Raw genomic sequence first — 14,231 nt, forward strand, 5'->3', positions numbered from 1 at the left:
TACATTTTACACCCTTTTCGGTGTATATATGGGTCCAAGTGTAAAAACTGTTCTCCCAACACTGGACACCAGAGTTAAAATATTAACACTATCAGAGTTAAATTCCTGACACCACAAATGCACTCCTTCAGAGGCATCATTTGACACTACTTTGAGTAACTTCAACACCTGTAATAGTAACTTCTGCAACACTGAAATAATAAAATGAAAACTCCGATTCAGCAAGGGGGTGCTGCAGCACCCCCTGCTGGCAGGAGATAGATTTTTAAAAAATATATATTTTTTTAAATAATTACTAATTCGCTGTCTGACATTATTTATATTTTTGTATGTGAAATGATGAGTCAAATAGCAAAAAAGGGTTATGGATAGGTTCGAATATAGGCTACTAAAAATTAACAGTTATAGAGATCAACGTGAACGTGAGTCAGTTACTGTAAGAACCGTAGCGTGGTTTCAAATATGTGATAGTGATCAAGTGTGTAGGCCTACGGTTGATATAGGCCTACATATTCTATGCGATTTACACGTTCAAAAAAACATGGATAAGCTGAAAGAAACTTTAATTGTGTTTTACAGTTTTGCAAAAATAATAAATGCATAGCTAGTGAAATCGTCGGACATCCATTATTTTTGTTATTCAGCACCCCTGGTCAAAAATAGGTTCCTGCGCGCCTGCGATTCAGTGTCCTTGCAGCACCTGATAAGGTAAAATCTACCACTTTTAAAGATAATATTTATCTCCACAATATAAAGAAATACAGATTTTGAGAGTACAACTTATGCAGAAAATATGCAACACTGCTCACCAAAATAACATTTACATTAAAGGTGTAACACCTATGACTACAAAACAATATTAACTTATTTAGAAATTATTTTACACCAATAGATTTAGACAACAACTCCCGGTTCAACATATTTTATTTCAAACCTGTCAAGACAGTGTCAAAAAAGCATTACAATGTTTGAATAAAATCCACAATCCAGTTTGAAACAATACAGCTGACATTCATAAAAAGCAATATACTAAAGGCATTACATTTGTTCCTCATTATGTAAAATAATTTCCATTCATGAATTGCAACAATCATGTCTAAACATCAGGAAGTTCTGGCAAAATATAAAAACATGTATGCGTACTGGGCTGGCGTAATTATGTGATTGTCTACTTCCGACAACTTTGAATGGCTCTGGGGTAGTGTATCCACATCTCGGCACCTTCCGCGGCCAAAAGACGACATGTGAATACATCGTGCCTATCATGTGATGTGTTGTGAATACACGGTACCAATCATGTGTTGTGATCTCGCCGCTGGAGCGAGGTCAGTGTTGTGAAGCCTTGCACACACGCAGTTCTGCCCGAAATAGATGCCTGATATGGGCCCAAAATGCGTTGCAATATGGCCGCAGACTTGCCTAAATGACTTTGGTGTATAAAGTGGTGTTTGGGAATCAAGAGTCCAACATGGGTGTGAAAGTAATTGTGGTGAATAATTACTTAATATTAATCTTAGACTGGCAAACTTCAGGAAAAACTCAGGAATAAAGTTTATTCTGTTACAAGCAGAAAGGGTACAAAAAAATGGTCTATGGTCTATGTAGCCAGTTGGCCTATAGCCAACCTCTCTCTTTGGCACCAAAACAAGCCCACTTGGTTGGTTCTCCACTTGGCATCAGACACACCTACTCACACCCACTTCACACCTATCTGAATAGCATGAGGAGACATATCTTATATATCAGAAATATCACTTATAGAATGTTCCAAACATTCTCACAATCAAATCATTACAATCCTTGTACTGAGACTATCACAATGATACCAGACATGAATACATTTACATTTCATGACACATGGATACATTATATCAAGGTAATATCCTTTGTCTGGTGTACCTGATAGCCCTTAGCACCATACATTAGCATTTCATTGGGGGAGGGGAGGGTGTCTTTGTTTTAAACCAAGAAGGGCCACATGGCAATTAAATTATTATTAATTTTAACCGTAAAATTATTGCTATCAGGTGTCTTGGTGAGGTTCTTGGATCCTTTAATGATTTATGGCTTCAGAAAAATTCCCCACCTCCATAAATTGAGAGGAACAAACAGTAGCTGGAAGTCCTGCAGCACCTACAATCATCACCATGACACAGACAAAACAAAAGTTAAGTCAAAACAAGGTCATTTGACATAAAAAATACAATGATCAAATGTTATATATATCACTTAATAGTTTTTTGTTCTAATACACATCTACATTTACTGGTTGCTGTAAAAAATGCATTGTTTTACCTCTTGTAATTTCTAAATCTTTGACTAGAAAAAAGAAAAATGTGTCACATTTTAATTGTAGATAATCATATAATTTAGGACCTTACCTTGCTCCAGAAATCCTGATAAGAAGAGTCCACCCAGCTTCATCCAGTCCACCACTTCTTTCTTGATATCCTTTTTTTTTAAAAAAAAAGGAGACGTTAACACATTAAAAAAAGAAACCTTCGTGCAAACGGCAAGTTAAAACTTGGCCAGCGGTTATATTCACCTGTATTGACAATGTGATGGTGGGGGCAAATGCTAACTTTTAACTGAAAAGTTCCTTGGCATTGATATAAGATTGACGGTGAGCTAACTAATGTTATGCTAGCCTGCTACCTTAACCTGGAAACTTCACAGTAGGCTAGCTTCGTTAACCCAGTATCTTACAGAAAAGTAAAACATGGCCAACACTTATATTCACCAATATTTGACTGCATGAACGTGAAATTAATTCAATAATGGCGAGCGAATCCCAACATTTTATCAGAAAAAGAGTTTGGTCAGATTTGATATGGCGTGCTAAAATTTGCTAGTGCGCTAACGTTAAAGTTAACTTACCATTAGTGCTAAGCTAGATCTAACGTTAGTAACGTTAACGCGGGAATTCCATAACCCAGTACATCCTTAGCACAAACGTTACGTTTAAACATGCACGACAGGAGCATTAAAAGAAAGTTGCAAATGCTGGGCAAAGAAAACTCTTTAGACAAACTACATCTTACATTTCACCTTACCTTTCGCCGAAGTCAGGCAGCCATCGTTCTCAGGCGACTTCACTTATCCAGACAGAGACGTCAGACGACGTAATGACGTAATATGCGAACCCGAAGGACTCAATCAGATTATAGACACCCTGGGAGTTTGTGCAGTAAAAATAAACTCTGGACCAACACTGACGAAAGAATGGACACCGCTAAAACTATATAAAACACACTGACAAGTGTACAAAATCCTCAATATACTCCACAGTGTAAAAAAATATACTCTTTAACCTCATACTCTGGGAGTGTGCATGCGTGCGTGTTTGTGTGTGATTGTGTGCGTGCCTGTGTGTGTGTGTGTGTATGTCTGTGCGTGTGTGTCTGTGCATGTGTGTGGGTGTGTGTGTGCATACGTGTGTATATGTGTGTGGTTGTGTGTTTGTGTGTGCATGTGTGTGTTTATATGTGTGTGTATGTGTGTGAGAGAGAGAGTGTACGTGTAAGTGTAACACAGTCCTGCCTTGTAGCTCCTCTCCTCATCCCCTTCCTGCAACGCTTCGCTCAACACCACCATCTACAGGCCGATGGGTGTACAGTCACTAAATGTACACACAAATTCATTTATTTTATGCCCCCCCCCCCCATGGATGAAATTCCATGAAACTTGGCATACCCACAGAGGATGTCAGGTTAATCGTACACATGAAATTTTGTGCAGTTCAGAACATCTCAACTGAAGATAGGGCCTATAAGTAGTATAACGTTGCGTTTTCATTTTTTACCGGGGGGGGGGGGGGGGTACAAATCACAAATGAGTGGTTATGGGCTACTGTAGGTTGATGTGGGCCCTTAAGACCAACATACCATAGAAATGTTGTCATCCTCTGTGCCACTGTTCAGGTAGTTATTTAGAAAAACTGCATTTTTCTAGGTTTCGGGGAGCCCAGTGCAGGGGGGGAGTGGCCCCCGGGGACCAAGCCAAATTTTTCTTTAAAAGTCTAGTGAGGCTCGTTACCCTCCAAGTTTCATGTGCCCCGGTGTTTCGGTGTCCCGGAAGTTGATGATGGGAAAAAAAACTTTGACAATCCCTTTATGACTGCTACGCTTGCTACGCTAGCGGCAGTCATAATAAATGTTGCCTACACATAAATGAGTGCAAATAAAAATCATATCATTAAGCTATGTACTGTATTAAAAAAAGGTTAATTTCCACTTCAGTGTAGACATACTGCCAATACAGTATCACTGGCTGTAGGCCTTTACAAATATTTCAGAGAAACTGTTATATTAAGCAATGTCTTTAGATTTAGTGGCATGTAGGCTAAATCTGTTTAGCTCAGTTTTCCATTTCATAAGCCTAAGGCTTATTTCAAAGGACCATGTTTTACTGTGCATGATAGATAATGTTAGGTCCTGTTCCTTTCTAATCAGTACGAACTGAGAGCGTTGTCTGAGTTTTCCTAGAGTGATGCCATGGAGCCGCAGATGTGTCATCAAATGGTAAAGGCTGCTGCTCTCTCCATTATGCGGTCTCCTGTACTGTGAGCCTCACTGTAAACAAATGCAGTCTAAACACAGCCTCTGAAAACCCCAGCAGAGGAGCATTCCATGAAATCATAGTGATATCATCAAAGACCTCATAAATAGGCCCTCTATGATAAATTGTCGTCTCCCATGGTATAGACTACACAAATGAGTCAACCCAAAGCTTGCTATTAAATGACTGGCTTTTTTTTCTTTCTCTGGTGTGGGGCCTTCAGGCTATTACAGTCTAATCATTCCACAAACAGGCCTACTTCTGACTTTAAAAAGTTAAGGTTCAGATGGTCTTGATAAAGCCTAAAAGTAAAAGTCTTGATAGAGCCTAAACGTTTGTTTGTTTGTTTTTAAAGACAATACATGTTTTTGTTTGCTGGATGGATAGTATACTGTATCACCATTTTTGTGGAATCCGTTACCCTTTTTGTTTCCTATTGAATAGTGTCAAAATTGAATCAGTCAGCATGCTAAGTGGTCATTACAACACCACCACATTGAATTTGTATCTCCTGCTTGTTTCAAAGTATACTCTACTAAACAGTACACTCACATTCTTATACCAACTGTACCACCCCTCCCATTCTGTTGTGGTCTTACCTACACGTGGGGAGTGGTGCATCTGTCCACCAGCACCGGCCTCGTGGGAACATTCAAAAGGGAAATGAGAAGCGAAGGGAAATGGTGGTCCTAAGGGAGAACACCTGTAGTTCTGTAAAGTAATTTCAACCAGCTGATCTCTTAGGTGCCCTCGTAAAACGAGTTGATTTACAGCATAATGCTGGAAGATTATAGTGTGATGGAGTGGCAGCTTTGTTTTCTAAACCCCCAGTCCAAATTTGTGGGCGTGTATAAGCATATGTAAAGGCACAAAACATGAGTTGGAGGAGCGTGTCTTACATCAGGTACAAGGCATTTGGCCGTTGCCGTAAACAAACACGCTTTCTCTCTTGGTGGGGGGGGGGGGGGGATCATGTAAAGTTTATTGTGTTTTTAAATGTTATCTGAAGGGAAACCAATGAGAGGTCATCTTTATCAGCAAAGCCACATGAGAGGCAACTTTCAACACTCAACGACAAATTACCGTACACAAAATTGCTGTGTGAAAGACTGATGGGCTCCCATATTGATATAAGTATTAAGTATATATACTCTTTTGATCCCGTGAGGGAAATTTGGTCTCTGAATTTATCCCAATCCGTGAATTAGTGAAACACACAGCACACAGTGAGGTGAAGCACACACTAATCGCGGCGCAGTGAGCTGCCTGCACTCACAGCGGCTCTCGGGGAGAGCTCAAGGGCACTTCAGTCGTGCCTACTGGTGGGGGTTCGAACCGGCAGCCCTCCGGTTACAGGTCCAAAGTGCTAACCAGTAGGCCACGGCTGGGTCAACCATCAAAAAAGTCCATAAAGTTTTACCGGCACTCTTTGCCACTGTGGTCACTTAGAAATTTCCATTCCACTCCATTATAGACAGAATACCAGCTGAGATAAGTTGCATTGTTTTTTTAATCAGCAATTCAGCAATTTTCAGATTACATTACCGGTATGTGCTTTTATAATTGCAAAAGGGTTCTCCAATGTTTTCTCAGTTAGCCTTGTAAAATGATATCAGATTAGTAAACAGAATGTGCCTTTGGAACATTGGATTGAATGGTTGCTGATAATGGGCAATGTAGATATTCCATTAAAGATTAGCCATTTCTTTCTACAACAGTCATTTACAACATTAATGAGGAAAACAAGGACACTGTTAAGTGACTCCAAACTTTTCAACCTTTTTACCTGTCCTCTGTTTGCATTCATGGTGCGCATGAGAGTGCACTGTGTGTCTGTGTTCCTGCACTGAGTTCACTGGCAAATCACAACCAAGTTAGGTATTGTGTATTAACATTTTATAGTAATGCAAAAGTACCATGCAACAGGGTGATGGATAATGAGAGCCATTGAGAAGCAGGGAATGTCCGTACTGAATGGTACTAATGCATCCGAATAAAAAAGAGACAACAAAGCTACAAGTTTAGTTAAAGTTCAGTTGCTGTAATTTGTTTTGGGGATCAACAACAGTACTGATAAACTACTAGTTGCTATAGACACTTTCAAGAGAGTTCCATTATCAGCATCATAGTTGGCCCCACAAGACTTCCGTTTTAACATTCCATATGTTATCTTAATGCAGAGGAAGTAGATTGGGGCCCAAATAGAACGTTCAAGCATTGTTTTTGTTTTGATTGTTGAAAGGGTCCATACACTTAAGAATTTACAGTACACTGCAAGCAAGAAATGTAAATTAATCAATTTACACTGCCTCTGTATCGTGACATAGCAACGTGTTAACCCGGGTTAACGGGTTTTTTCTGTGTACGCTTCACACACGCCCTAAAATAGAAGTGATGCATAAAACTTTAGCTTTCCTCTGCTTTTAATGGCAGTAATACACGCGTTAACCTCCGCCGGTGTACTGAATCACTGATCCTATACAATTCTATCGCTAGCTATACGGACGCCAGACGGGCGACTAACAAACGCTTTAAAAATGACTCTGATGTGAATTCCTAGTAACAATATAAGCATCAACCCACACATCTGATCAGGTCCTAGCGGACGAGTCCCTCCTTTCCCAGCAGGTCTCTGTACAGTAGTCTATGACATTTTATCGTTGGTTCCTGAGTCTTCGGTGGCCTGTAGTATTATTTGGAAAACTTGGACAGGTCACCGAACTTGAACCAACAGTTGTCTTAAAGGGACACCAGGCAACATTTTCGTGTTAATTAATCATCTTCGTAAGTCGGTATGGTTAAATGACTCATTACAGGGCGAATGAAGACTCTCTCGCCCACCCCTACTGCCTGTAGGAAGAATATCCCACTTGCAAGTTCAGTGTATCGTACCCGCCGACCTTCAGTCTCAGACATCGCGAAAAGCAGGATCAGTTTACATCCTGCATCCACAGCACAGAGGCAGGCTAATGAAATGCTAGCGATTGTTGTAAACGTGTGTATAATGGCCTTGTGTGTATAATGCCTTGACGGAAGATGCAAAGAAAAGGAAAAGAGCTTCAGACCGAGCGAGGACTCGCACACGTATCGACACGTAACAGACGCTAGGAGAAGTTTCGTAGAGAAAAAGCATTAGGCTTGCCTGGTGTCCCTTTAAACTTGAAAAAAACAGTTCTGTCTTAATAACTGCCTGAGCAACTATCTTGGCATGTATTGCCTCATGATAATCAGCCAAAGCAATCCCTTTTCAAATTAGTCTTAAATCTTCGAGATATTTTTCCTGTGTTTTGCCAGGATTTTTTGGATAAGAATTATACATGTCCACTAATAGTCAACACAATGATGAATTTAGTGTGGTGGACAGAACACTTGTGCTACATATATGTGCGATGACTAACCATGAATAGATGGTGATGGGATTAATAATAAGGGCCTTCAACTCTGTCCAGCCTCGTCACAATAAAAAACAGAATGACATCTATGCTCTGCCATGTTCCTGGCTGCTTTTCATTCCTTTTAGTAAGACATCTCTAGGAAGATCATGCAGCCAAATGCTCCCAACCTCTCTCAAAGCTTCCCACATATCAACCCCATTACGTAATTTCTCCATAGGCACAGAGGAGGAAAATATTGATGGAGGAAGAAAGTCTTCCTCTCAGGCCAAGAGTGAGAATGTTTTTTTCCTCATCTTCTGTAAAATCAGCAAGTTCTGATTGCGCTCTTGGAAACCTGCGGCTTTCACTTACTGAATACATGAAGCCTTCAAACCTTCAAAAATTACCTACAAGCTCAGTTGGCAGCTTATCTGGCAGCCAAGCCATATCAGAAGTGAAGTAGGTCAGGATGTTTCAAATGTACAACTGAATGGATAAAAACATTTAAAATGGATAGATAATGTTGTATGGTGTATTGTATGCAAAAAACTAATTGAGGTTTGCTTCCCTTACTTTGAAGAGTGAAGTAAGAGGCATGAAGTAAATCATGGCACCTCTTCTACCCACATGTGAACTGTTTTATTTTAAGTCTGTAAACACCTTAAATGAACACCTTTTTTCTAGCTTGTTCATTAGAGGCATATGGTGTCATTTATGAGTCCGCTTTCAAACGTCCCAATGGACGGCTCTTGTTTATCATTTGCAAAGAGTGTAAACACACTCTCTCACCTGGAGTTTGCAGAATCCAGTCCTGATTTACAGAGCTGTAGGCCTACTTGTGACTCACTTTAGCGCTGCAGTTAAAAATAGTAGTTTAAAAAGGATTAGTTTGTTGATATGAACCTATAATTCACCATTCTGTTAAAAATAATATAATTTATGCAGGAAGACATTGATATCATTTTGCAATGTTGAGCAAGCAAGCTCTCTTCCAGGATGTGTTAGAATGGTTGTCTGGACAGCTTGATTCTATCAGGAGAGTGTGATCTTGTGCAATGACAGGAGTGTTAATGTTACCTCTCAGCCATTTGTGAACCCGAATGAGGTGACATTTGTGAGGCGGCATGCAGTTTAACAAGCCCTACATGCTGCTGTGATAATTTTATTGGTTGAGCAAAGAAAGTCTCAGGGAGAAAAAAAAGTCAGATGTAGGTTTTGCCCTCACATATGAAACAACATTTAAAATAAGAGGAGAGAAACCAAATTGAAAGGGGTATAGGATAGGTACTGATCAGCTCTTCAGCTGCCCCTGACTGATAAGAGCACCTCTTCCTCCAATCACTTATTTCCCTTTAAAAATGGAAACATGAAACTAAAGTTATCCTCCCAAAGAAAGAAGGAAAAGGAAAAAATGATCTCTAAAAACCCCCGCCCACCACAATAAAAAAAAAATCTGAAACCACCAACCTACTTAGGTTTACCATCAGAACAGCATTCTGGTCATCTGACAGATTTCCAGATTGTTCTTTCTAATTCTTTGCCAGTTTCCACCTGGAGCTTTGACATTCTGTTCTGTCATCTTCAGAGAAACATAAAATCATAGTAATGTAATAACCTCTTTGTAAAATGAGACAGTTTTGCACAAACCTTTCAATACCAAAAATGCAATCGCATGTCCGTAAGTAACCTACAGTATGTGTCATCTTTAGTTTATTGTTATCACAGCCTTAACAAGGCAGAGGGGGAAGGAGGACATTTTTGTCTGTGGAAAAAACCTGTACACCTCCTAGTAAAAGAGTAAGAACTTCCAGGACCTCCAATAAAACTTCATGTGATGTGGTCATGAAAGCCAAGACAAAAAATGCCTCTAAAATGCCTCAGCTGTAAACGAAGGATACTGTACGTTACTCTTTTAACATATGGATGTTTAGGTATGTGGGCCAACACGTGTTGGGGAATATATACAGTAGGAGACTGCTTGGGGGGGGTATGTTCATGTGGCGGTATTCCTTGTTGCGTAGGACGATAGTGACTTGGAAAGAAATGTATAACGTACCCCCACCCCAGAGCAAGGGAGCAATGTGAATACCCCTGTCCTTCAGTTTTGTTAGGGGAACTTTTATACACCATTTTACAACCCTTCAGGTATAACTACTGCCAGCCATGCAACACAAATCAGGAATATGATATACACAATATGCTCAATTGACCCAGTGAAGTTTCATTGTAAATGTCTGACGTTGCATGTGGTGTTCAGGTTTCCAGGCTTGTTTTTTGGACTGACATGAAGTAAAACAAAATACATAGAGCATTATGTGTAGATTTATGAGGGGATTACTGCTGTCATTCCTCTTCTTTTTTCAAAACTTTGTGTCAATGTCTTCTTGGCCAAGAGCCAAGTTGCTATTATTATGTTGATAATGAGGTGTGAATTGCAAATGTATGTTGGGGTGGTATTGCGTAGATCATAAAGAACAGTGGCCTTGGAAGAGCGTTTGAGGGGGCGAAACCTGCATGCACACAGGGACTTCTGAAGTTACTGTGTGGGAAGACGTAGAGGGTGCCAAGTCGGATCACTCTGCTCCGCTTCTCCTCTCCTTTCCTCTCTTCTCTTCTCCTCTCTTCTCCTCTCCTTTCCTCTTCTCCTCTCTTCTCCTCTCCTCTTCTCCTCTCTTCTCCTCTCCTCTCCTTTCCTCTCTTCTCCTCTCCTCTTCTCCTCTCCTCTGTTCTTCTCTTCTTTCCTTTCCTCTCCTCTTTTCTCCCTTCCCCTCCGCTCCTCTATCTTTTTTCTGCTCCTCTCTTCTCATTTCCTCTTCTCTTTTCTTCTTTCCTCTCCTCTCCTTTCCTCTCCTCTCCTCTCCTCTTCTTTCCTCTCCTCTCCACTCCTCTCCCTCTTCTCTCCTCCACTCTCCTTTCCTCTTTTCTCCTTTCCTCTCCTCTCCGTGCCCGGCACTCGGCAGCAGCAGCTGACTCTAATTAGAGCACTAAGTGATCCTGATCAGGCAGGATCTCCATGCCACGGAGCAGGAGCAAATCCACTGACTTTACATTTTGTGTGTCGAAAGTGGACATGATGTCAGTGGAAATATTTACTGTTTTTAATGAATAGGCTGCCCTAGGATAAGACCCCCTCTCCCTTCCATTCCCTGCCCCCACCCCATTACCAACCTCTCTTTCTTTCTCTTCTTCTAGAATGGCCCTCTAACTCCCCCTACTTACTGAGGCCATGTCTACACAAAAATGCTGGGTATATTTTTTCTTACAGTTTTCACACCTTTAACAACACCGGAAAAAAAAATTTGGGGTCAGCACAAAGAGGTGAAAATGCACCTTAAGTTAAGCATTCCTGAGAACAATTCCGTTTTTAATTCATCTGTTAAAGTTAATTTGTTTGTGAAGGATGCATGCCAGTCCTTTTTTGGTGAATGGAGGTGCAAATAATCTCATTTACTTTCTTTAGTCCGCACATTAGCTGTAGGCTATCACCGCAAGTGCATACTAAACGTTATTCCCCAAGTTCTAAGCTATACCATCGCCACATTTGTAATATTGCTATAATGCCATTTACCTTTGTTACTGACAGTCGATACTTTTTGCCTGCATCATATTGCACATTACATTCGCATTGAGTTCGTCTAGGCTTAACATGATTTATAAGCCTGTAGACAGGCTCATTTCTGACTTCACTAGACTATGAATCCATTTATTTATGTTGTAAGACGTGAAAGAAATGAATGACACCAGCCATACGCAGAAATTAATTGACATAGTTTACACAGCAAGGGCAAAACGGGGTTTAAAAAAAAAAAACACACCCTGGAACCGTTTTCGAAAAATATAGTTTTTGGTCACCTAAAACGCCGTGTTTGTGTAGAAGCAAAGCCAAAACGATAACAAACTTTACAGTTTTCACAAAAACTGTCTTCGTGTGGACATGGCCTGAAACACTGCAAAGCAGAGAGCTTTCCTGCTTGATTGTTTTCTGATTGTTTAATGTCTTTGAGTGTTTGTGAAGTTGTGGGAAGACAGTATGTATGAGGGAGAGAGAAATTATGTCTTTGAAATGTCTCTTGCACAACATGGACACTACATATTGTTATACTACACAGTATACTGCTGAACACATTAATTGAAATCAACCCAATTCTAACTTCAACCATTTACACTACCTCCTGCAAGACACACCACTGGTTTGGTTGTTGTGTCAAACTGTCAAATTCAAGCAACAACAGAAGCACAAATAGCATAAAAAAACAACGCTCCATTTGATACTGTAGACAGGGAACAATTGTATGGTTTGTGGTGATCATTAAGTACCTGACACTGAATCTCATTATGTCTGTTTACACATTTCAGTTTTACAGTTGTGTCTGTCATCTGTTTGGCTGCCACTATACTGCTTGTTATTTATGTTACGGGATTATTGCTGTTTGGAAGTACTGTTCATTTACTCCCTTTGTTTTAGTCAGTGACTTTATTAAAGCACATTTTATTAAAAGATTATTTCTTATGGGTTTGTGTTTACTAGAAAAGGCGTCAAACGTACATTTTTACTAAGCCAGGCGTCTGTGCGTTCTGTCTGTGGGATTATAAAAGGCTTAAATACTTTACAAATTTGGCAAAGACTTAGTTGCACCACTAGCAAGTCATTTACTATGTTCTCTGGTTTTTCAGTAGCAGCAAGGACAGAGCAAGACATTTTGAAAAAAAATAATACTACTACAAACTGATCCTTTACAGTCCTCTTTCTCTACTTTTTTATGGCTATAGACTCAGCCCCCCCGTTGCTATTCAGTTATTAGATGACATCAGAGGAGAGGTGGATAGGATTACTCTTATCCATGTTTGAGTGACTGTAGACTCAGCAGTTCAGTGTCAATGCCAGCAGCCTGAAAATGAGCCCCCATGTCTATGTCATTTGGTCTGTACAAATTTGAGTCATATTTGGATAGACATCACTTGGCCAACTTCTCATTACCTGTGTCAGCACGGCGTTGATGCAACACACGTTCCCTGATAATTGACTCCACTACAATGGTCTAGCGAGAGTGTAAACTCTTTTTGTGTGATGCTTTTATACTCGCCTCCATGTGATATTTACATGTAACCTCTGTCATAAACAAAGAGAGAAAGCCCAAATATTGCAGCAAATCTTGAAAGAGGGAGCAATAAATGGCTCTTTTAGTATTTGCTTTCGTGGGCTGTTTTGAAATGTGAATTACATTAATAAAGTAAATTGTACATTTGCTTGTCTGTCTTACAGGACATTTAAAAGATTAGTACAAATAATAATCTATTTGTGGCTCCTTCTTAGAAGGCCAGAAGTAATTAGTGTTTAGTTATTTTGGCACTATTTAATAAAAATGACCAAAAAACCGAACTCCATCTGTAACAGTTCCGAAACTATGCATTGTCACAGCCATTCTAAAAGTTTTTTTTTTTTTTTTTATTGTGAGCCGTAAAATGTTTAAATGTCCCCTGTCATACATAATTACGGCTACAATATGTGTGCACACACACATCACCTTAAAAGAGATCTCAGACAGCCTCTGTTCATCACATATGGACACAACAAAATGGAGACAAGAAAAGCCACCCACAAAGTCCCTGCAGACATAAAAGGATGGCATTATCGGCGGGTGACTTTCCAGCAGTGTGTACTCAAAAGGAAATTTAATCAACGCTTCAAGTATTTGGCCCATGCCCTGCTGCCAATTTCGTCATCATGCCTTGCAGCTGTTAAATCATGTCTAGACTTAGACATGAAATGACTTAGGCATTTCTTCATTTATCATACGGCATGCTTTCCCCTCTACATTTATCACAGCTCCAAGGTTATTTTGTGGTCTAAACCAGTAGCGCACAAATACTCAATGCCAATATTCAAGCTCAGAAAGTCACAGGACTATCCTAAAGCTATGTCATGAATATTTCTCTCAATTGATGTCATAATTTGGTAGGTATTTACATAAAAAGTGGCTTAGAACTAGCCATAAACAAATGCAGACAATCAACACGTCGCTTCAGGAGCATATCGCTTCTGGAGCATTATGCACAACCTTTACATGTTCTTAGCCCAATTGGTAGAATAGCAGATTGATTGATCTACATAGGTTGCCAACATGGTTTATGGATGATTTACCAGAAATCACAGCACCTTTGAATAATCAGGAGGACAGCAATGAGTGCATCTTTCCTACATTGTTTTCCAAGGACACATCTGTCATTTTTTTCTAAGGTGAACAATTGCCATCACTTTTTAAAGGATGTCATTTAATATTAATGTTGTTTTTACAGCAT

Source organism: Alosa sapidissima, chromosome 6 (genome assembly GCF_018492685.1).
Source record: "Alosa sapidissima isolate fAloSap1 chromosome 6, fAloSap1.pri, whole genome shotgun sequence".
Taxonomy (NCBI): domain Eukaryota; kingdom Metazoa; phylum Chordata; class Actinopteri; order Clupeiformes; family Clupeidae; genus Alosa; species Alosa sapidissima.